The sequence below is a fragment of the Myotis myotis genome, unplaced genomic scaffold (genome assembly GCF_014108235.1).
Source record: "Myotis myotis isolate mMyoMyo1 unplaced genomic scaffold, mMyoMyo1.p scaffold_m19_p_11, whole genome shotgun sequence".
Taxonomy (NCBI): Eukaryota; Metazoa; Chordata; class Mammalia; order Chiroptera; family Vespertilionidae; genus Myotis; species Myotis myotis.
The window spans coordinates 737,501-759,191 of NW_023416315.1; the positions used below are offsets into that span (position 1 = coordinate 737,501).

General features: G+C 63.3%; 1 protein-coding gene across 1 annotated transcript in view; it reads right to left on the bottom strand.

The window, feature by feature from the left end:
* The window catches only part of TNS3 (tensin 3), a 102,697-nt gene extending 82,440 nt beyond the window's left edge, over window positions 1–20,257 (bottom strand). The window contains 1 exon segment of the mRNA XM_036327197.1: window positions 19,894–20,257. The gene's annotated coding sequence lies outside the window, so the exon portion shown is untranslated.
* Between the last annotated feature and the right edge of the window lie 1,434 nt (window positions 20,258–21,691).

The following is a 21,691-nucleotide window of genomic DNA, read 5'->3' on the forward strand; positions in this document are numbered from 1 at the left end:
GTGTGCACATGTGTGTATGTGTGCACACACATGTGTGAGGGAGCCACCCAAGGCTGAGGCAAGCAGCGGCATCAAGGATCGGAGGAGCCGTGCTCAGCACCCACAGGGAGCTGGGAACGGTGCCTGTCCCCACAGCCAGGCCTGAGGACGATGAGGTACTGCCGAGGAAGCCGGGGGGGGGGGGGGGGGCTGCCTGCTGTGGTTATTCACTCTCGACCGGCACCGCCCCTGTTGCACCTGCACATCTGAAAAGCAGTGCCCAGCCCGGCCGTGGCTCAGTGGTCAGAGCGTCGGCCTGGGCACCGAGAGGTCACTGGTTTGGTTCCCGTCAGGGCCCAGGCCCAGGTTGTGAGTGCAGTCCCCACAGGTAACGATTGACGTCTATCACTTTTCTCTTGTAGATTTAAAAAGTATATACGTTTTTAGTGATTTCAGAGAGAGGAAGGGTGAGGGAGTGATTGAAACATCACTGATGACAAGGATCATCCATAGGCCACCTCCTGCACGCCCCACAGGGAATGGAACCTGAAACCTGGGCATGTGCCCCGACCACTGAGCACACGGGCTGGACTGATGTTTATCTCTTGCGTCGACGTTTCTCTCTCCTTCTCCCTTCCTTTCGCTCTAAAATCAATAAAAACATTTAAAGACACAAGATAATAAAAAGCAGTACCCGAAAGGATCAAACTCTCTCCAAAGAACTGAACTGCATCCCATAACAAAGCAAAATATCTGCAGGAACGAAAAGACACCCAGCACCCAACCAGGCAAAACTCGCCATGTCGGTATCCGGTCAGACATCCCCTGGCACCCATCGGAAATGACCAGCACGCAAAGCAACCGCCCATGAGGAGGCTCGGTCACTGGACAGGGACCCCAAACGGACAGAATCAGCAGAGATATGGCAGTTGGACTGAGAGCCACGATGAGGCAGGGGTGTCATAACTGTGTTCCGCATGTTCAAAGGGTCAATAGGATCCTCAAAGGTATGACGATCCGACCCAGCCGGTGGGGCTCAGTGGTTGAGCGTCGACCTATGAACCAGGAGGTCACGGTTCAATTCCTGGTCAGGACCCATGCCCGGGTTGCGGGCTGATCCCAGCGTGGGGCGTGCAGGAGGCAGCCGATCCACGATTCTCTCTCATCATTGATGTTTCTATCTCACTCTCCCTTCCCTTCCTCTCTGAAATGAATAAAAATATTAAAAATAATAATAATAAGTAAAAAATAAATAAAAGATCCAAGTCAAACATCTATAGAAAAGAAATGTAAAAATGAGAGGTGGAAATTCATGGATGGGCTACTGGTGGAGTGGACACTGCAGAACACAGGTCAGGCCTCAGAGAACAGCTTCCCAAAATAAAGCTCAGAACGGAGACCCGCCCGAGGAAACGAATAAGCACACACAGCGTCAGGGGCAGAGCTGTGGGGCAGCTTTACGCAGCCTAACGTGTGTAACTGGAGCTTCTGAAAAGGTGTGTGTGTGGGGGGGGGGGGACTTGAAGAAATAATGGCCCAAACTTTTCCAAACTATAAACCCACGGGCTCAAGAAACTCATCAAATCCCAAATACAAGAAATGCAACGGAAGCCACACCCGGGCCCACGATCATCAGATTCCTCAAACCCAGCGACAGAGCGAGAATCATGGACGTACCCAGCAAGGGGGAAAGGTGCGTTACATACTCCAACCAACCATTAGCGGGATGGCAGATTTCTCAACTTAAAAACAGCAGGCCCGGCCGGCGGGGCTCAGGGGTTGATCAACGACCTATGCACCAGGAGGTCACGGTTCAATTCTCAGTCAGGGCACAGGCCCGGGTTGCGGGCTCGATCCCGAGGAGGGGGCGTGCAGGAGGCAGCCGATCAATGATTTTTCTACCTCTCTCTCCCTCTCCCTCCCTCTCTGAAATTAAAAAAAATAATAAAATAGCAGTGAAAAGACAGTGGATCAACACCAAACACTGAGGAAACTGCCAATCTAGAATTCTGTACCCAGCAAAAACACCTTTTAAAAATGAAAGTGAGCCCTAACCGGTTTGGCTCAGTGGATAGAGTGTCGGCCTGCGGACTCAAGGGTCCCAGGTTCGATTCCGGCCAAGGGCATGTGCCTTGGTTGCGGGCACATCCCCAGTAGGGGGTGTGCAGGAGGCAGCTGATGGATGTTTCTGTCCCATCGATGTTTCTAACCCTCTATCCCTCTCCCTTCCTCTCTGTGAAAAATCAATAAAATATAAAAAAATGAAAGTGAAGTCAAACGTTCTTCAGATCTACGAAAGCTTCAGCCACTCCCACCTTCCCACGTGCGCGGACCCTCCCCGTGTCCCCTCGTGACCACCTCTCCCCCCCCCCCACCCCCTGCCCCCGGGCCTCCTGAGCCAAGCTCCACAGCAGTCCTCTCACCTACCCGCGTGGCTCCTGGTGGATTTTTTGTCTGTTTTTTTAAATTCTCACCCGAGGATTTTTTTTTTTTTTTTGAGAGAGAAAGCAAGGGAGGGAGGAGAATGGGAGAGAGAAAGAGAAAAACGCTGACGTCGGGGAGAAGCTTCGGCTGGCTGCCTCCCGCACTCGCCCTGACCTGGGCTGGGTCGAACCGGCAGCGAGGCCGGACCCTTGACCGGGAATCAAACCCGTGACCCTCGGTCCAAGGGCTGGCGCGCTAACCCCTGAGTGACCGGCCCGGGCTCTCTTGGTGGCTGGCTGGTCTTGTCAAACCCGTCCAACGAGGCAAGTGTCCTGAACCCAGGGACGCCTTCACACGCTTCAGGCCCCTGAAGTCACGCAGGACGCGCCTCCGGCCGTGGGCGGAGCTGCGGGAAGAGAGCAAATGCCGGCCAGCTGTGAGCACGGCAGCCCCCGCGGGAGGCACCTGGGCGGAGATTTCACAGCAGCTCCACCTGAGCCACAGCCCAGACCCAGTAAAGCAGATGCCCCGGGGGTGGGGCCGGAAGTGGATTTTTCAAAGGCCCCCCCACCCCCCACGGCCACCGTGACTCGCACGTGCAGCGGGACTGGGAGCCACCACGAGGGACACCGGCCCGGCCAGCGTGGCTCAGGGTGGAGCATCAGCCTGTGAGCCAGGAGGTTCAGTCCCCGCCAGGCACACGCCCTCTCATCGCTGATGGTTCCCTCTCCCCCCCTCTCCCTTTCTCTCTGAAATCAATAAAAATATATTAAAATCAAAACAAAACAAACCACACAGCCGGGGCTGAGGGGTCCGGGCTCCGCGGTCCGGCCCGGCCCAGGCTTAGACAAGGGGGTCAGTGCTCAGGCGCTGACAGGGCCGGCTGCAGCCAGTCCCCGGCTGGCACACGCCCCCCCAGACCTCGGCTTCCGTCTACGCTCCTCTTCCGTCCGCACCGCCACGTCCCCGACTCAGGACACCGGCCCCCGTCCCTGTCCTCCAGGCTCTGCCCGGCGCTGAAGACAGTGAACTGCGGGCCTCAAGGAACACGTGTTGCCTGAATGAATTGGCCATAGTCTGTGGGCCGCGGCCGGACACTGTGACCTTTGATTCCTTACAGATGTCATTCCACCGGAGGAGGGCCTGTGTTCCCCAGGCGGACGGACGGCAGAGCTGCGGTGGGCTGAGCTCCCGGCCCGCTGACGCAGGACTCGCCGCAGACCCTGCGGCCGCATCTGCTGCCGGCGTTGGCACAGAACCTCTCTGCTGAGAGCAGCGAGGAGCCGGGATTAGACGCCTTTGTTCTCACCTGAGATACACTTTCATTGCTCCCAGAGGCGGGCGTGAGCCGGGGGGAGGGGAGGCCGCCACACGGAGCAGTTAGCAGGCTCAGCTCAGGAATCTAAATGGCATTTAATTGCTGGGAGCAGACCATGGGGAAGGAGCTAGCGGAGGCTGGTCCACAGGACTCCCCTGGGGTGCCTGGCAATTAGTGCTGGTCTGGATGGCGAGGTGTTTTTAGAAAGAAAAGTCTCTGCAAATCTGAGCAAGGACGTGCTGGCGTGGGTGCTGGGCCGAGCCCGCCCTCTGCTCCACACTGACCTCCGGCCTCCGGGCCCGGCTCCCCAGGAGCGCTGGGGTGACACACGGCCATGCACAGGCCAGGGCGGCGGGGCCACTCAATCCCTCCTCTCGGGACGAGGGCTCAGGCTGCGTTCAGATCTGGGAAACCTCGGCACGTTCCAGGGAGGCAGCCGCTGAGCAAAAACACAACTCGGCTCCACTCGGAAGTTCCAGGGCAACTTCCCACTCGGCAGAGCGGCCCCCAAACCTCGGGGGTCTCCTGCCTGGAGACGTGTCCAGCACCGGTGGCCACAGGACCCAGAAGGGGGACACCCGCCCCACACGGAGCGCCCCCAGCTGCCCAGCCTGCCTCTGGCTGCTGACTGAGCATCCGCTGAGGGACGGGGAGGTGCTGACACTGGGAAGACTCCTCACGGGCAAGTTTCTGGGCAAGTGGCCGCCATAAAGGCCGAAAGATGAGACTCAAGGAGAGGGCCGCCGAGCCCCGCCCGCATCTGCTGGTGTGAGACCCTGTAATGTGCCCGTGACCTTGCACCCTCGCAACAGGCCAACAGCCCACATCCGCGCAGAGCTAAGCGCCTTTGCAAGAAACACGGGCTGGGCTGCTGCGAGCCCATCTGGGCCCAGGTCCTGCTTCCGTTCCGGGAACGGAACCCAAAGAAGCGTGTCCGAGAGGCCGCTGGGTTGGAAGGTTCAGGCTGAAGTCATCCAGTCTCCCACTGCACGGGGCTCCCCCGACACCCGCCGCCCACCAGGCAAGACCCCCCTTCCCGCACTCGTCCTCTCCTGCGTGCACACACAGGGAACACAAGCGCGCACCCTGGGCATATGAGCGCGCACGGGCACGCGCGCAGACCAGGGTACGAGCACGGGACGCGCGCGCTCCAGACGGAAAGAGCTGGGGAGAAACCCGCGCCACCCCCTGCCCCCGCTCGGAGCGCCCCACACCCACTCACTTGGCGCCTCTGCCTGCGCGCCCGCGTCCGGCGCACGCATCCTCCAGGCGGCCCCCGGGTCAGGGCGCGCAGCCGCATGGCCTCTCCCGGCGCCCAGAGAGCCCGGCCTGGCCAGGCAAGGACGGCCGCGGGCGAGGCCCCTCCGGTGGCGGTGCCCGGTGCCCCGCAGGAGTGCCGCGGCCCCTGCGAGTCCCAGGAAAAGTTCCCCGCCGGCGGCTGGAACGGAGGCGGCCGCCACCTCCACCTCCACCTCCACCCCGCAGTCAGAAGTCAGCGGCGGGAACAAAAGCCAGCGAGCAGCGAGCGCACGGTCCCTGGCGAACCTCCATCTGACACGAATTAGCCCTCCCTCCCCCGCCCGCCCCGCGGCTCCAGGGCCTGCACACAGGCTGCTCAGCCAAACCCAGGGCCTCGGTGCGCTGCCGCGCCGCCCCGGGCAGGGGCGCAGCAAGCCTCCCGCGCGCCGACAGGATTCCCGCGCCTCAGGCGAGGGTGCAGCCGGAGCAGGAGTTCAGATCTCTCCAGGAACGCACACCCAGGCGCTGAAAACCAAGCCCGCAGGTGCCGGACTGAGGGGTTTTAAATGTTGAAGCCATCCGGTCACCCCAGTAAGGACCTCCCACGCTGGGGGTGCGGACCTCCAGCCCCTCCCCGAATCCCCATCCCCAGCGCCCCCAAAAAATCACATCCCACTTTCAGTCCCGTTCTCCTCTCTGGGTCTGCAATTTCATTTTGTTAGACGCATACATATACATGTTTTATTGATGTCAGAGAGGAAGGGAAAGGAGAGGCAGACAGAAACACCAAAGATGAGAGAGAATCATGGACCGGCTGCCTCCTGCACGCCCCCTACTGGGGATCGAGCCCGCAACCCGGGTATGTGCCCTGACCAGGAATCCAATCAGGGACCCTTCAGTCCGCAGGCCAGCGCTCTATCCACAGAGCTAAACTGGCCAGGGCTGGGTCTGCAATTCTAGAAGGAAATGTGAAGCCTGGCGTTTGGGAGGGAAGGTGACCAGCGTGGTGGGGGTGGGGTGTCATATGACCAGGGACCAGGCACCTGGAAAGTGGGAAGGCACCTTGCCTGAAGGACAGCTCCAGGGGAGGTGGGCATGGTCCGCAGAGAGCCCAGCTCCTGCCGGCCTGGCCGACTCCGCAGAACTGGGCAACCAGGGGCGCTGTGATGGGCGCTGTGACGGGTGCCACCACCTGCAGTGGAGCTGGGCTCTCCACCAGGGGAAGCTCTGGCCTCCGGGCATGATGAGAGGAAGGAAAGGCTGCCCAGATGGTGCTCCTGTCGGCTGAGGCCACCCCCCCGCCTGTGGGGCGCAGTGACCCAGACCCCGCCTGCCTCGGCGCCCATGGGCGTGCGGCTCTAACCTGTGGTGCAGGCCTGTGTGGGTCTCACCCTCCCAAATTCAGATTGTCGACTCTGCTTGCAACTCCTGATGCCTGGCCCTGGAGTGCAGTCTGGGTGGCCGGGGCGGCCTTTATGGCTAACACATGTGCGCATTCCAGCCCGGACTCGCAGCATTAACCTCTCAGGCTCTGGCTGAGCACAGCCTGTCCGTTTCTGCGGGGGTGGGGGTGGGGGACAGCCGAGCCGCCACAACTTCCAACCACAGACGACCGGGAGCACCCGTGCGGCTGGCTCCTCCCCAGAGACACTGGCTCCTGGCTTCCTCCCCCTCAGATGAGGCCTTAATCCAGCTCCCCGTTCAGTCCTCGTCTCGGCCCGTTCAGCACTGCGCGCCTTTCTCATGGCCACTCGGGCGTTTGGTTTGCGGACACAGCCCCGCCCCTGGGACTGCAGGGCCCCCAGAACACACCTGAGTGGCCTTCTTGTCCGGTTCCCCAACATCTGGCACAGACAGGCGCAGGGCGTGGGGACGAGCTGAGCCAGGAGCAGGCTGTTCTGCCTGGGGCGCTGGGTGCAAACGCCCGCCCAGAGTCGGCGAGATCCAGAGGGCTCTGGCCCAGCAGGAACCCGCAAGGTCAGGCTGTGAGCCCGATGCCCAGGCCGGCCGACGAGCGACTCCTTGACCCTCTCCCACTTCTTTAAAAGGCACAACATTCAGACACCCCCTCCCCCCCAGAATTACTAATAAGTCACGTCTGTGATTCACCTCCCAGACGGGGACAGACGGGGTGCAGCACCAGCAGGTGAGCTAGCAGTCAGGACGTGGGCTCAGGCCAGGCCCAGCTTCCCCAAACTCAAATCAGGGAACCCTGCCTGACTCCCTCCCCCCGCCCCCCAGCACCATCCCTCCCTCCAGCCCTGCTTACACCGTGGGCTCTGCCCACTCTGAGCCCTGCTGGTCGCTCTGCGCGCTGGAGATCGCTGCCTGAGCCCAGGTCTCCGTCCAGCCAACTAACCAAAATCTCTTGGTCTTGGCTACGGAGTCCCAGGCAACTCCCCGCCCCCCCCCCCCTCCTGTGTCACGCGGCTTCTTTTAAGGAACAAGGTGGTGCCCCTGACACCCTTCGCCTCCGGTCTGGCACGTGCCCAGAACCCCGAGCTGGTCCTCATTCCCGCCTCTCCCCATCATTTCCTTCCCGCTGCCTCCAAAAAGCACAGAAAACGCACTTTCTGGGCAAAGTCAGCTTCCAGGGTGAGCTTCCGCCTCCCGCTCAGAACAGGAACGCAGGGCAGGGCAGGGATCAGTCACAGGGCACCCCTCAGTGACTAGGCCACCCTCCGTCCTGCCCAGGGGTCTGCCCGCTCTTCTCTTCCCTGCCCCGCCTCGGCCTTCCTGACCCTCGGCCTCCTGGGTCTGGAGGAGGAAGGGGTGGTGGACATGGGGGCCCAGGAGGGTGAGGCAGGAGGGGCGTGGGGCCCCTGCCTCATGGACACGGAGGCCTCCCCCTCAGAGACAGAAGCAAACCCCACGCTGCCCCGTCCCTGCCTCTGCCCCTCGGAGGCCAGAGCTCCGGGTTCCTCAGAAAAGGGACTGACCCTCGCCGCCCCCTCCGGGGAAAGCGCCTGGGGGGGGGAGGGGGGGCGTGGGAACAGCGCAGACACCATCCGCTGGTGAATGGAAACCACAACTTCTCTGTCCAGACGTGCCGGCAGGGCCCTCCCCTCCCAGCCTCCGTCTCGCTGCATCTCACACCCAGAGGCCACTGAGGTCCCAGAGCTGACCCCAGAGCTCCCCCCGTCCACTCGTCCGCTGCCCCCGACACAGCCCGGACCGCGAGTGGACAAGCGAGCCAGGCCGTCCTGTCCTCACCTCAGAGCTGGGACGGGGTCGGGGCCCACGCCCGCCAGGCACCTCTGCCGTCACGTCGGCCAGCGCACCCCAACGGGTCAGCCAGCTCCTTGGGAGCTCGAGACCCTCCACGCGGGAGGATTCCGCCCGCTCAGCGCCCCACCCGCTGGACAGAGGAGCGTCCGCTTCCTGGTTCCCTCTGCCTTTTCAACGCCCCCCTCCCCCCCGTTTCAAATGCTACCATTTCAGTGACCATTTCATAAGCAAAGCCACTGTTTAAAGCTATAAATTAGGAAGGCTTTATTAACATGAGGGTTTTAATTTGTTTTTGTTAATCCTCACCAAGGGTATTTTTCCCAGTGATTTTTTTTTCTTTTTTTAGAGAGAGTGTGGGGGAGGGGGGGAGAGGGAAAGAGTGAGAGAGAAACATGGATGTCTTTCCCTTAACTCGGAGGGAAATCTGCAGGGTGGTGAGGCCTGGGGACAGGCCTCGAGGGCCCGAGGAGGACCGTCCTGTGTCTGAGGGACCAGCAGAGCGAGGCCTGGGAGGGGTGCAGTGAGGACACAGCCCCCCTCCACCCCTGCCTGTGCTAGAGGCTCCGCCCCAAGGCCCCACACCTGCAGGACCTGCTCGGAGGGGACGAGGACGGGGCAGTGCCGAGTCACCAGTCGGGCCGCACCGACCTGGAATTAACCCGGTCCCCTTGGGCCAGACACTTGCACCAGCGGGAGCGTCACCCCAGGAGGCAGGGCCAGGGCACGGGATGCTCTGCCCCCGCGAGCGGGGCGTCTGGGGTCACTAGCCAAAGTGGGTGCCAAGTCAGCACCGCTTCAGCGAGTCCCGTGCCCGCCAGGAGGTCCCGCGGACGGAGGCAGGGCCCCCACTAGACACGGAACCGAACAGCACGGATTCTGAGGAAGCTGGGTGTTCTCACCCATTAACACGTCTTAGCTCCTCCTTCCAGGAGCTGTTTATCGTGCTGCCACTGTGCGTCTGCGTTTACTCTCGGGCGGGCGTGACGGCTTGCTTCTCCTTTAAAACCCTCCCGTCGCCCTGGCCGGTGGCTCAGTGGTCAGAGTGTTGGCCCTCAGACCAAAGGGTCTCGGGCGCCATTCCCAGTCAAGGGCACCTGCCTGGGTGGCAGGCTCTGTCCCTGGCTCGGGGTGGGGCACGTGCGGAAGCAACCACTTTATGTGTCTCTCTCACATCAGTGTCTCTCTCTCTCTTTCCCTCTCCCCCTCCCTCCCACCCTCCCACTCTCTCTCTAAAAAAAAAAAAAAAAAAAAATCAATGGAAGAAGTAACCTGGGGTGAACATGACCAAAAGCAAATTTGTAAAAGACCCTCACATTCCTGCAGCTCTCACAGCTCACGGCTGTAAAAGCGAGTGGCTTTGATTATGAAATGGACACTGTCGGTCGCTGTACTTACACGAGGGAGTCTGTGACCAGCGACACGCTCACGCGGTGCACACCGGCCCGTCCACCCGGCGGGGCCAGGGGAACCGTCACGGCCCGTCGGCGGAACCGCGGCAGATTCCCGGGAAGGAGCGGACGAGAGGGAGCCCCCGCGAGCCTGTCGGTGGGTCCCCTACCGGCTCGTGCTGAACCCGAGACCCCGGTGTGTCCGCTGTACCCGAATGAAAAGGGCACACAGTCAGCCCGGGGAGGGTTTTTATCTGGTTTCTGGGGCACAGCGTCTCAGGCCGAGTGGCGGGGGGCCGGGCGGGAATCGGGGAGCTGTGGATGTGCGCCCCGGCCGTGACCTCACACCGAGGCGCGGAGTCAGAAAAGCATGCGAGGGAAGCGGCACGGGCATCCGGGTTTGGGTGGAGCGTGAACGCGTGTGAGTCTCACGTGAAGGACACTCTCCCCCGCCCTCACGGTGTCCACCTTCAGCGGCCGCCGGGGGACACGCCTGTGCAGGCCCGTCCGGCTCACCCCGCCCGGGCCGCGCCTCGGCCTCCTCTCACGTGTCCCCCGCGTGCCCACGGGCCGCACGTGACATCGAGAATGAGGACCATAGTCAACCAGACAGACGCCGGGTCCGAGGCCCCACCGCGGCCCCGCCTGGGCGGCCGGGAACTGGCTTCCTATCTGCTGCCCTTTGGTTTCTGATTAGCTGGCTGTCTGTGATTCACACCCTCCACCCGCCCCCATGCCCCAGCTCCCTGGGGGACAGGCCTGAGGGGCGGGGCCCTGGAAAACGGGGCACGAGGTAACCGCTCACCCGCACGTTTGGAGGAGAAGGGCTTCTGCTCGGGCAGGTGGAGGGGAGCAGCCTATGCTGCCCTGGTGCAAAGAGCCCTGGGGCACCCGGCTGCAGAGCCCAGGCTGCTCCTGAGCAGACCAGCTCCCAGCCCATCCCATCCCATCCCAGCTCCCAGCCCAGCCCAGCTCCCAGCCCAGCCCAGCCCAGCTCAGCTCCCATCCATCCATCAGCCCATCCCATCCCAGCTCCCAGCCCATCCCATCCCAGCTCCCAGCCCAGCCAGCCCAGCTCCCAGCCCAGCCCAGCCCAGCTCCCAGCCCATCCCATCCCAGCTCCCAGCCGAGCCAGCCCAGCTCCCAGCCCAGCCCAGCCCAGCTCCCAGCCCAGCCCAGCTCCCAGCCCAGCTCCCAGCCCAGCCCAGCTCCCAGCCCAGCTCCCAGCTCCCAGCCCAGCCCAGCCCAGCTCCCAGGGTACCTTCCTGACAAGCCCTATTCAGTGCTTTTCTCCTTCTTTTCCCCTGAGGCTGTTTTGGCTGCAAGACAGACTGGAACAGAATAGCAGGGATTTGACACATAAAAGGACTATTAACGATGCGTCCAAGTTAATCTCGAGCCAGGAAGCCGTCTGGAGTTCAGCACCCAGGGAGCCGGCGGCACAAAACACAGCCGACAGCCAAATCCCTGCTCTGCCTCCACCACAGGAGTTGGTGACACGTGTATACGTGCATACACATACACACGTGTACACACATGCACACACACTGTGCTGTGCACACATGTGTGTACCTTGCATCCATGTATGGGTACACTTGCATGCCCTTATACACAGCTCACATGTGCACGCACAGGCATGTGTATAGATGCATGGGGACATGCACACGCATAAAGGGGGAGGCAGTAGGGGCATGTGAAGGGTGTGCTTGGATTCTCCCGAACTCCGGTTCCCTCTTTTATGGAATAAACCCACTGGCTGTACTTCTGCCAATCACTGAAGTTTTGTGCATTTTTTTACACACAGTGACAGCCTGTAGAATGCTCCGGAATTTCTTCACCGCAGCTCAATTTTGTAAGCACTGACTGACTTCTCTGCCAGCCAAACAGGGCACTCCAGGGCATTCGGAAATATCCGGAATGTTTTGAATCCTCACCCCGACTCCCAGTGGGAGGAGGTGAGGACACTGTACGGTGATGGCCAAGCCTCCAACCAGGAGTGATGCCACCCGAAACGCTGCGACGTGTGCACTCACGGCTGGGGAGGCACAGCCGCTGTCACAGGTGTGTCTGCGGAATTTTCCAGAGAGAGCCTACCTGGAAGGGTGCCCAATTTCAGGAGGCTGGGTGCAGGAGGGAGTGAACGGTCCGCTGGGCATCCCCGGCCCCCTGGCTGCCTGGCCACCTGGCCAGAGCCTCTGGACCACTCCCACCCACACGAGGATGGCAGGTGGGCTGTGCGGACCCTCTGCTACCCTCCCCTGCGGAGGCGCATGCTCCTGCAGGCAAGAGCCAGCAGCTGCCCGTTCCTGGGCCCATGTGGGCTCCCACACGAAGGGATAGCAACCCCAGCAAGCCCTGGGCGGCATCACAGCGGCTGACACTCCAGGTAACCCCGCCTGGTGACCCCCCCAGGTAACCCCGCCTGGTAACCCCCCCCAGGACACTTCCCGCAGATGCTCTCTCCTCCTCTTAGCCGAGTGCAAGAGGCGAAGCCCCTGCCAGCTCCCCTCCTTTCAAGATGACATGACTCCCCACAGAGGATCCCACCCCACACCCCAGACTCTGGGTGCCCCTTCCCCAGCAGTGCCTCCAGCCCGGCCGATGAGGGCAGAGAGAGGCCACCAGGGCTTCCTTCTAGGAAGTGGGGTGCACGCCCACCTGCCTTCGCCTGCTTGTGAAGTTAGACTGTTTCCTCGCTGGAAAGCTGGGGCCCAGTCGCCCCAACCCCACTCAGCAGGCGTCGTGTGCACAGAGGACGGACAGGGACGGGGTGGGGGTGGCCTCATGCCCGTCCCACCTCTGTCCTGCCCACCGACAACCTCGTGGGGCCTCTGTGCACCTGGAGGGAAAACTGAGCCCCCACATGGGGTCAGAGTTTGTGTCCAAGAACCGGGCAGGAGGGGCTCTGTACAACCTCAGGGAGCCCCGCCACAGGGAGCAGTTCGTGGGCCAGGGCGTGGGGAAACCAGCCGGACTCCCCCGCAGCCCAGACACCCCAGGGGAGCCCCAAGAAGGCGCGGTGACAACTTCCATTCACACAGACGACGTCCCTCAGCTTCTGGGCCCACGGTGGGCGCCTCCCAGTGAACACGCAGCCACGGCCCCACATCCTTATTGCGGGCGGACGGGCACGGGGGCCACGGTGGGCGCCTCCCAGTGAACACGCAGCCATGGGCCCCACATCCTTATTGCGGGCAGACGGGCACGGGGGCACGGTGGGCGCCTCCCAGTGAACACGCAGCCACGGGCCCCGCCACGACCCCACATCCTTATCGCGGGCGGACGGGCACGGGGGCCACAGTGGGCGCTTCCCAGTGAACACGCAGCCACGGCCCCACATCCTTATCGTAGGCGGACGGAAACGGGGCCACGGTGGGCGCCTCCCAGTGAACACGCAGCCACGGGCCCCACATCCTTATCGCGGGCGGACGGGCACGGGGGCCACGGAGGCGGGTCAGGATGAGGCATGAGCATCGTGAACGTTCGGTGGAGGTCCCACGGCCACACACGGAGGATGGAGGCCAGAGGCAGGGCCAGAGGACAGTCCCGCCAGCCGGGGAGATGGCCTTCCGGCCATCCCTCCCTCAGGCCTTGGTCAAGGTCAAGGGCGTGACCCCTGGCCCCCTGACGTCAATCCCAGCGCTCTGAAGGCTGCTATCTGCTGCCGGGAACCAGGCGAGGCCGTCAGCTGGGGCCTCGTTAGCCTGCGGCTCTGAGGGCCTGCTGGGAACATCTGAGGACAGCGACTGCCTTCTCGAGTCTGTGAGAGGCACGTGGAGGGCACCTCGGAAAGTGAACCTCGCTCTCTTCCTCTAGAAGAGGAGAATCAGCCTCCAGAAGGTTCCAATGGGGGGTGGGGGGTATGGGATGGTCTCCCATCGAGAAGATAGGGAGGCTCCAAGTGAGATCACCCCTCGTCCAAGGTCGTGAGTGAGGTCATGCCTCATCCAAGGTCATGGTGAGGTCACGCCTCTTCCAAGGTCATGAGTGAGGTCACTACTCATCGAAGGGCTCACAGCTCCTCCCAAGCTCTTATCACATTGAAACGCCAGAAGCCTCGGGCCTCCCACGTCCTTGGAGGAGCTCAGATCTCAGTGAGGAGAGAGAGGAGCACAGGGAACCCCCGACCCCCCGCCCCCCGACCCCAGACAACACAGGACAGACCCCCGGGTGGCAGGAAAGGCAGCGTGGGGCCGGGGTGCTGGGGTCCCTGCCCAGGGGGTCTGTCCGGGGGACGCAGGGGGACCATCACACACGCACAGCCATCACGGGGCCTGAGCGCGTGCACAGACGCGGTCAGAGGGCACCGCCCCCCCGCACCTGTGTTGGGGATTATTCCGATTTAAACGGGGGTGCGGAGGGTCGTTGCCACTCAGCTCGCCCAAACCTCACCACCTCCGTCTGTGAAAATCACGGCCTCACAGGCAGCAAGGGCAAAGGGGGACCCGGGCAGCCCGGCTGCTGTGGAAATGGGGTGCACATGCGCCCCACTTTTAGAAAATGAGGCTCAGGTGCTACGAGGTTTCCCCACGCAGCCCCAGCACAGGGCCCCCTTCCTTAGGGCGGGGGCCCTGGACTCTCCTCGGGGAAGGGGGGACCCTGAGGGCGAGGCCTCATCACTATGGCTGCACCCTGCTCCTCAAGCCAGCAGGACCCAGCGCCCGGGGTGCCAAAGGCCTGGGGGCTCAGCCCCACCCTCCTCAGGAATGGGGGGGCCGAGGGGGGCACTGCTTTTCCTGCAGCCAGGCCCCCGGCCCCGTGCCCACCCCAGGCTGCATGGGCCTCGTTCCCTGCCTCAGGGTTTTCCCGTTTTCACCCCAAATGGCCCCACAGTTCTTCCTCAACCTGGCCACACCCTCTGTCCCCCGCGGGCTGCGCTCTGGGGCCACAGGGACCCCCGATTTCCCCCTCAGCTCCCGCAGCGCCCCGCGAGGAAGCAGAGCCTCCTGGCCAGGGAGCCAAGTGAGGAGGGCGCATGTGAGGTGCCCGCCCGCCCTCCACACCTGGCACCTCAGCAAACGCCCAGGAAGTCGGCGTCCTGGGCCAGTGGCTCTGGGCAGGGCAGGGCCCGGGCAGGCCTTTCCGCTGGAGACGGAACATATTCTCGGGGTAAAGATTAACCAGCGGCCACCAGCTGGCCTGGGCCTGGCCCCGCCGCTTGGGCCTCCCGCCGCACAGGCCTTCCCGGCGTGTCGCCATCACCACGTCCCGGGGCCGAGCCAGAGCAGGCCGGTCTGCTCCCCGAGACACGGAGAAGCAGGGCCAGCCGGGCAACTGCTCCCCAGATCACAGGCGCGGCAGCGGCTCCCAGACGGGACCATTCGCCCAAAGGAAAGCCAGGCTCCAGAGACAGATCGGGCCTTTAGCCGAAAATAACACCAAGCAACCCGAAGGCTCTTTTTTTTTTTAAACAAAAGCCATTCTTCCCGCTTTCTCATCGCATTCATCACGGAGTTTACACGATCTGTCAAATCCAGGGAGACGGGGCCCCTCGCCCCTCCCCGCGGGCCTGGCTGCTGCCGTGGGCTCCCTGCCCAGCGCGCAGACACGGGCAGACACGAGTGGACGCAGGCGGGGCCCCACGACCGTGCTGGACGACACAGGTGAAGGGGCTTCAGAGAGTCTGTGCTCACGTCCGGGGGGAGCCCACGGGTGCGAAGCAGGGGCCCCACGGAGCCGCCGAGCCCCTCAGCACCGATGACACGCAGATGGGTCCGCCACTCGGCGAAGACCATGCGGCTGGAGGGGACGGCCGTCTGACACCTGCTGCCGCGGGTGGGCCCTGGGGGCATGACGCTGAGGAAGCCAGCGGTCACAGGGCAGGCACTGTGCAAGCCCACTGGCAGGAGGCCCCTAACGCAGCCGATTCATCCGACAGAAAGGAGACGGTGGTGCCAGGGGCGGGGGCGGGGCAGTGAGTGTGTGATGGGGACAGAGGCCCAGCTTTGCAGGAGGATGAGCTGTGGACGGACGTGGTAACGGCCACACAAAATGTGAGAGTACGTAGTGCCACCGAGCTGTGCACTTAAAAGTGATCGGGCCCGGCCGGCGTGGCTCAGTGGTTGAGCATCGACCTATGAACCAGGAGGTCAGGGTTCGATTCCCGGTCAGGGCACAGGCCCGGTTGCGGGCTCCATCCCCCGTGTGGGGTGTGCAGGAGGCAGCTGGTCCATGATTCTCTCTCATCATTGATGTTCCTGTCTCTCTCTCTCCCTCTCCCTTTCTCTCTGACATCAATAACAATATATTTTTTAAATAAAATAAAAATGAAAAAAATAGTAAATTTTACGTCACATGTATTTTGCCACAATCAAAAGAAGTTTGTGTTCTTTGACCTGGAACGGCCTTAGATGTCCTCCAAGGACATGACTAGCCGGGCTCTTGCCCCGCGATGACCCGACAGGGCTGACCGCAGGCTGTGGTGACCGCAGGCTCAATGGTCACCGCACCCTGGGCCGCACGTCCACGGACAGGGCACCCACTGTGCTGTCGTCCACACGCGTGAGCGCAGCTGTGACGGTGGAGAGGCTGTCCCAGCCGCGTCGACGCCAAAAGGTACCAGATAGTGCACTTGCTCTCAGCTTGTAAACTGGACACAGAGCGTGCCCGGCGCAAGCGGGGGACGCGCTGCGGGCAGCCCTCCTTCCTGCGCCCCTTCTCCGTCTGCTCGGAGACTGCGCGAGCGCACGTAAATGACAAATCACTTTGTGGACAAGGTCAAAGGACAACTTAGGAGCAAAGACACGTCCATGATCTGAGACCCTCCTGCCCTGAGCACCCCCCCCACCCCGACCTCCCGCCGCCCCTGCTGTCTCACAGGCCTGCCCGTGGGATCAGACAGGACGGACTCGATGCTCCAGCAGGGCCCGGGCTGTGGAGACCCAGGACCCCAGTAAGGAGGGCCCAGAGCCACACGCTGGACAAACAGCCCAATCACACAAACCACACCCGCAGGGAGCGTGTGGTGAGTCCCCAGAGCCGGCTGTGTCCGGGGCTGCAGGGAGGGGACCACGGGGCAGTCACCGTGACAAAGGGCAGCTTTGCCCAGGTTTGTGGCTGCTGGGCCCGGCCGTCCCCTCCCAGCTGCCGCCTGAAGCCTGAACTGTACCTTTGATCCGTGTCCAGAATCATCCGTGGGGCGGGGGCGCTCAGGGAGGTGATGGATTACAACGGAGCAGAGCGCCAGGCCCCAGTCAATGGGGCCCTTTTGTTCAGCTCCGGGAGGAATGTGTGCAGAACTCAGGCGCCCGCTAATGGCCCAGCCCGGCCCCAGGGCGAGCAGCCAGATGTGGGCCTGCTCCCCATCCAGCTGCGGTGAGAGAGGGGACACCCCCAGCGGGGTCCAGGGCCCTCCTCTCTGTGTCTTCCAAACCTCAGACCTGGAGAGCCGGGGCCCGTGTTCACCACACTCACGGGCGCTGCCACACAGGAGGTGTGGCCCTGGGCCCACCTGGAGGGTCCCCTGTGCAGGCGCAGCCTGGCCGGAGGGGAGCAGCCTGGCTGGAGGGGAGCAGCCTGGCCTGGAGGGGAGCAGCCTGGCCGGAGGGGAGCAGCCTGGCCGGAGGGAAGGCTAGCAGCGGTGCCCAGAGTCTGATACACGTGAGAACAAGGCCGCTGCAGGGACACGTGGGGAGCTATTCTCTCTCCCAGGACAGAGGAAGAGGAAGGCAGCAGCCTCCACGTGCGAATTAGAGCCCGAATTAGAGCTGTGGAGGAAGGAAGGGCTGTACAGGGGGGCGCAGCCCCCCCGGCGCCCCCCCTCCCGCCCCCAGGAAGCAGCTGCGGCAGGAACCCTGGACAGCTGTGGCCCGGGCTCCTCAAAACTTTGCCCAGACCGGGGGGTGGGGGGACAGGTGGGGGGCCTTGGAGACCCCTGGTCTTAGGAAGAAGTCCCAGCACTGCAAAGGGACCTGGGTTCCATTCGGGGACCCCACCCAGCACCGCACCCCCACACCCACTCGCAGCTCGGGTCCCTAGGGATTTAGGGGGTCCTCACCTTCTGTGGACGATGGCCAGGCCCAGGCTCTGTCCCCAGACACATCTGAGTTCCAACCTGACCTGGACCACCAGGCCTGGGACAGGCACGTTTTTTAAGCTCAGCGAGTCTCTGCCCAATCCCAAGAAAAGGAGACAAAGCCACGCCTTGCAAGGCTGGGAGTGTCCGGTCATGGCCCTGTTCTTGCAAGGTGACTGAGCTGGGAGCAGAGGGTCTTGTTGCCTACCCAGGGGACATATTAGCAAAGGTGTATCTCCGGGAGGTGGTGGCTCTGAAGACTGCTCCCCCAGAGGGCCTTTTCATGGCCACTGACAGGGACACCAGACACATACATATCTTTATTATTTAGCCCATTTGGGACAAAATATATTGATTCCGGATCACTACCTTCTTTTTTTTTTTTTAATTAGCATAACTCTTTATAAAAGTCTAGGGGTCACCATGATGACCGTCAATCCCTCAGTGACACTTATGGCATCTAACAGTGGCCACCTGCCTCCGCTGGCCCCTCCCTCCTGTCCAGCAGGGGCAGCCCCCAGCAGGGGTCTGGGACACCAGTGGGTGGGGCTGGTAGGGAGCAAGGCGGTGGCGGGACATCACTGCTCCCACCTGAGCTCCCTGACTCACGGCAGCCAGGATGGCGGGAGGGTCGCACGGCAGCCAGAGCCAGAGGGCTGCCAGCCCCCCTCTCGTTTCCCTGACCTGTGAGAGGGGCCCCCACCAGTGCCGGGTCAGAAACGCTCCCGTCTCGGCCTCTCCCCCCCCTAGGCCATTTGTACCCGCCCCCCCCCCCCCAACAAGACCACGGCCCAGGCACAGACTCTGACCCCGTGACCCTGAGCTCCCAGGGTCACATCTGCAAGTGGCTCCATTTGAAACCACGAGGTGCCAAAGCTACTTATAAAGGCCAGTCTGCATCCAGAGGCACCAGCGGGACCGGCTTTTCCTTCCGCTGGGGATTTGTAAACAAAGAATCCCAGGGCTCCGCCGGGGGAGGCCTGCTGTGAGGACAGGTGCAGGCCCCTCAGGGGCAGGCCTCGCACCCACTGTCCGGCCCAATCCCGGGCACACGCCCCACTCCACACTCTCTGTCTCAGTTTGCACATCTGCAAAATGGATCTTAACCCCAACTACCCCCCAGGGTTGTCATTTGGATGAAATGAACGCAGGCAGAGCCCTCAGTACCAGCAAACACCCACGCACAGGCTGTGGCTCTGTGTCTGAGGCCGGACTGGCTCTATTTCACAGGAGGGTCCCTACCACCTTGTCCCGGGGGCAGGACTGTCCAGAGGCCCAGGTGCCCCAGCCCAGCAGCCCTCCCAGAACTGCCTTTCTTAATACTTGTTGATTGATTTGCAAATAGAAGCTCCCGGGGCCCAAAGGCGGAAGACAAAACCTCCAGGACAAGCACATCCAGTTCCCAAGGCACCAGCCACGCACCTCAGGGCCGTCACAGCCCAAAGCCTCCGGGAAGCACCCAGGCTTGCGCCCGACTCCCACACTGCACTGCAGCTGGGGTGAGCGCCCCGCAGGTCCTGCCTCACGTCACTGCCAGGAGCCAAAGAGAAGCGGGGCCTCTGCCCCGGGATCAAAGCTGTGAGAGGCTGCGGCTGATCGTAGGCAGCGCCCTCCCCGTGCTCCCCCCCAGGTGCCCACACCCCGCGCGTTTATGTTCCCGCCGGTTAGAGAGGGGGTCGCCCACTGGCCTCCCGGGAACGGAGGGGGCTCTGTCCTTCCCGCCACCCGCCACCGACTTTCAAGTCGCTTCCAGCAAAGGAGCCAGCGCAGGGCGCACGGACCCGCCCGAGACCCTCGCCCTCCTCCCGCTTGTCAGCGGCGGCAGCACATGCCACAGGTGGCCGCCTCCCCCGGCGACAGAGGGGGCGCAGGGGCCCTCCGCCTGCCCCCGCAGGGAAAGTGGGGACACACGCGCCCCGAGACTGCGGCCCGGGCGGGAGGGCTGCCGCGTCCCTGTGGCGTCCCGGCTCGGCTCCCCGCCCCGCAGTCCCGGACGGTCCTGGAGAGTGAAGTCCACTCGGGCAGCGCCGCTCCGGCCTGCGCCCCGGACCCAGACCCGTCCCCCCACCTCCGCCCGCGCCCCGACCCCGGCCCCAGCCCCCAGTCCCGCCCCAGCAAGTCCCTGCGCGCCCCGATCCCCGCCCCGCGCCCCCTGACCGTGTCTCCACTCCCCGTCCGGGACCGCGGCCGAGCCCGGTCCCCTCGCGCCCCGATTCCCCTGCCCGCGCGCCCCAACCCCTCCCCGGGGCGCAGACGCAGGCGCCGGACCCGAAACAAAGAGGGCGGCGTGGCCCCTCCGGTACCTGGCGAGCGGCGGTCCCGCGGCGATGGCGCAGCAGCCCGGGCGCCGACAGGAGGAGCGGGCGTCCTCCCGGCTCGCGGCCGCCGCAGGGCCCCCTCGAGGCCGCGAAGGGCAATCGCGCCGCCCGCGCCGCGTTGGCCCGTCACCTGGCCTCGCCGCCCTAACAGTGCGGCCGAGCGGGGCGGGCCGGGGTCCCGTGCGCCCCAGGGGCCTCCCGGTGGGGGCCGGGGACTAGGGGACCCATGGAGCAGCCCTCCCGAGTGTCCCGGGGCTGCCTCCGGCGCGGGCGGGCTGAGTGCTGGTTCCTGCACAACTTCCCTCCCGGGTCCCTCCTCCCCTCCGAGGACAGGGCTCAGAGTGGATGCTCCCTGCCCGCTGGCAGCTTCCAGGCCCCTGGGGTCCTGCGAACATAAAGCCACGGGGACCCTCCCAGGCCCGGCCCCTGGAGGGAGGGAGGAGGCAAGACTTCAGGGGTCATGTGACTTCTTCAAGGGCAGCATCCAGAGAGGCCGGGGCAGACAGGGAAGGAGTCCAGGCAGAGGGATGCTCAGAGCAGCGGAGGCAGGTAGATGCCGGCCTCCCCAAGACCCAGGGCCCCACTCAGCTCTGCCTCAGTTTCCCCGCGGCAGAAGCCTGGGGAGTGGGCAGCAGGCTCTCAGAGACACTCCAGTAAAGGCAGGCCCTTCTGCACCCACACCGGATGCAGGGAAACCCCAGGACACCAGGAAGCCCCAGCAGGAAAGCTCTCCACCCTCCCTCCAGCACCAGGGACTAGACTGTCCGCCACCCCACCCGGAGGAGGGCGGGGCCTGGGAGTGTTTTAGCAGGAACGGCCCCCATTCAGGACGCCACACCCAAAGCCGCCCTTGCCCTCGCCCTCCCGGTGGGGCCCTGCGGTGCTGCCCCTGCTGGGAGCAGGCGAAGAAAGGGAGCTACAGGCAGGGGGCCGGGTTCCCCCTGAGAAGCGAAGTCCAGGCACTCAGATTCCACTCTGACCCTGCACCGCCCTTAGGGAGACCGGAGGCCCCTGCTGTGCTGGGTGGTCGTTATGTCTAGAGACACGTGGCTCCCCCTGACTGGGCTGGCCATTCATTCCGCCTTCCAGGGGCCGGAGGGGGCAGGACGTCCCAGGGAAGGAGCCTCCAGGGGTGCGGAGGGCACAGCCAGCTGACCCCTGAGTGGGGCTGAGGCTGGTACCTTTTTCTGTGCCCTCTTTACTGAGAGGGAACCAGATTAAAGTCCTCAGTAACTTGCCCGGCTGGTGGCGTGGCTCAGATGGTTGGGCACCATCCCATGCACCAAGAGGTCACCTGTTCGATTCCCGGTCAGGGCATAGCACCAGGTTGCAGGCTCGATCCCCTGCAACCCAGGAGGCGGGGGCAGCCAATTGATGCCTCCCCCTCCCTCTCCCTTCCTCTCATTCTAAAATCAATAAAAAACATATCTTATATAATAAAAAGCTAATATGCAAATTGACTGAACAGCAGAACAATTGGCCGCTATGACGCACTGACCACCAGGGGGAGCATCTGCCCCCTTGTGGTCAGTGCGCTCCCACAGGGGGAGTGCTGCTCAGCCAGAAGCTGGGCTCACGGCTGGCGAGCACAGCGGTGGTGGCGGGAGCCTCTCCCACCTCCACGACAGCGCTAAGGATGTCCGACTGACGGCTTAGGCCTGCTCCCCGCGGGCTCCCGGACTGCGAGAGGGCGCAGGCCAGGCTGAGGGAGCCCCTCTAGTTAAATGTAATAATGAGGCAGCTTGCCGGAAGTCCCCCAGCCGATCAGAGCAGAACACCGCCC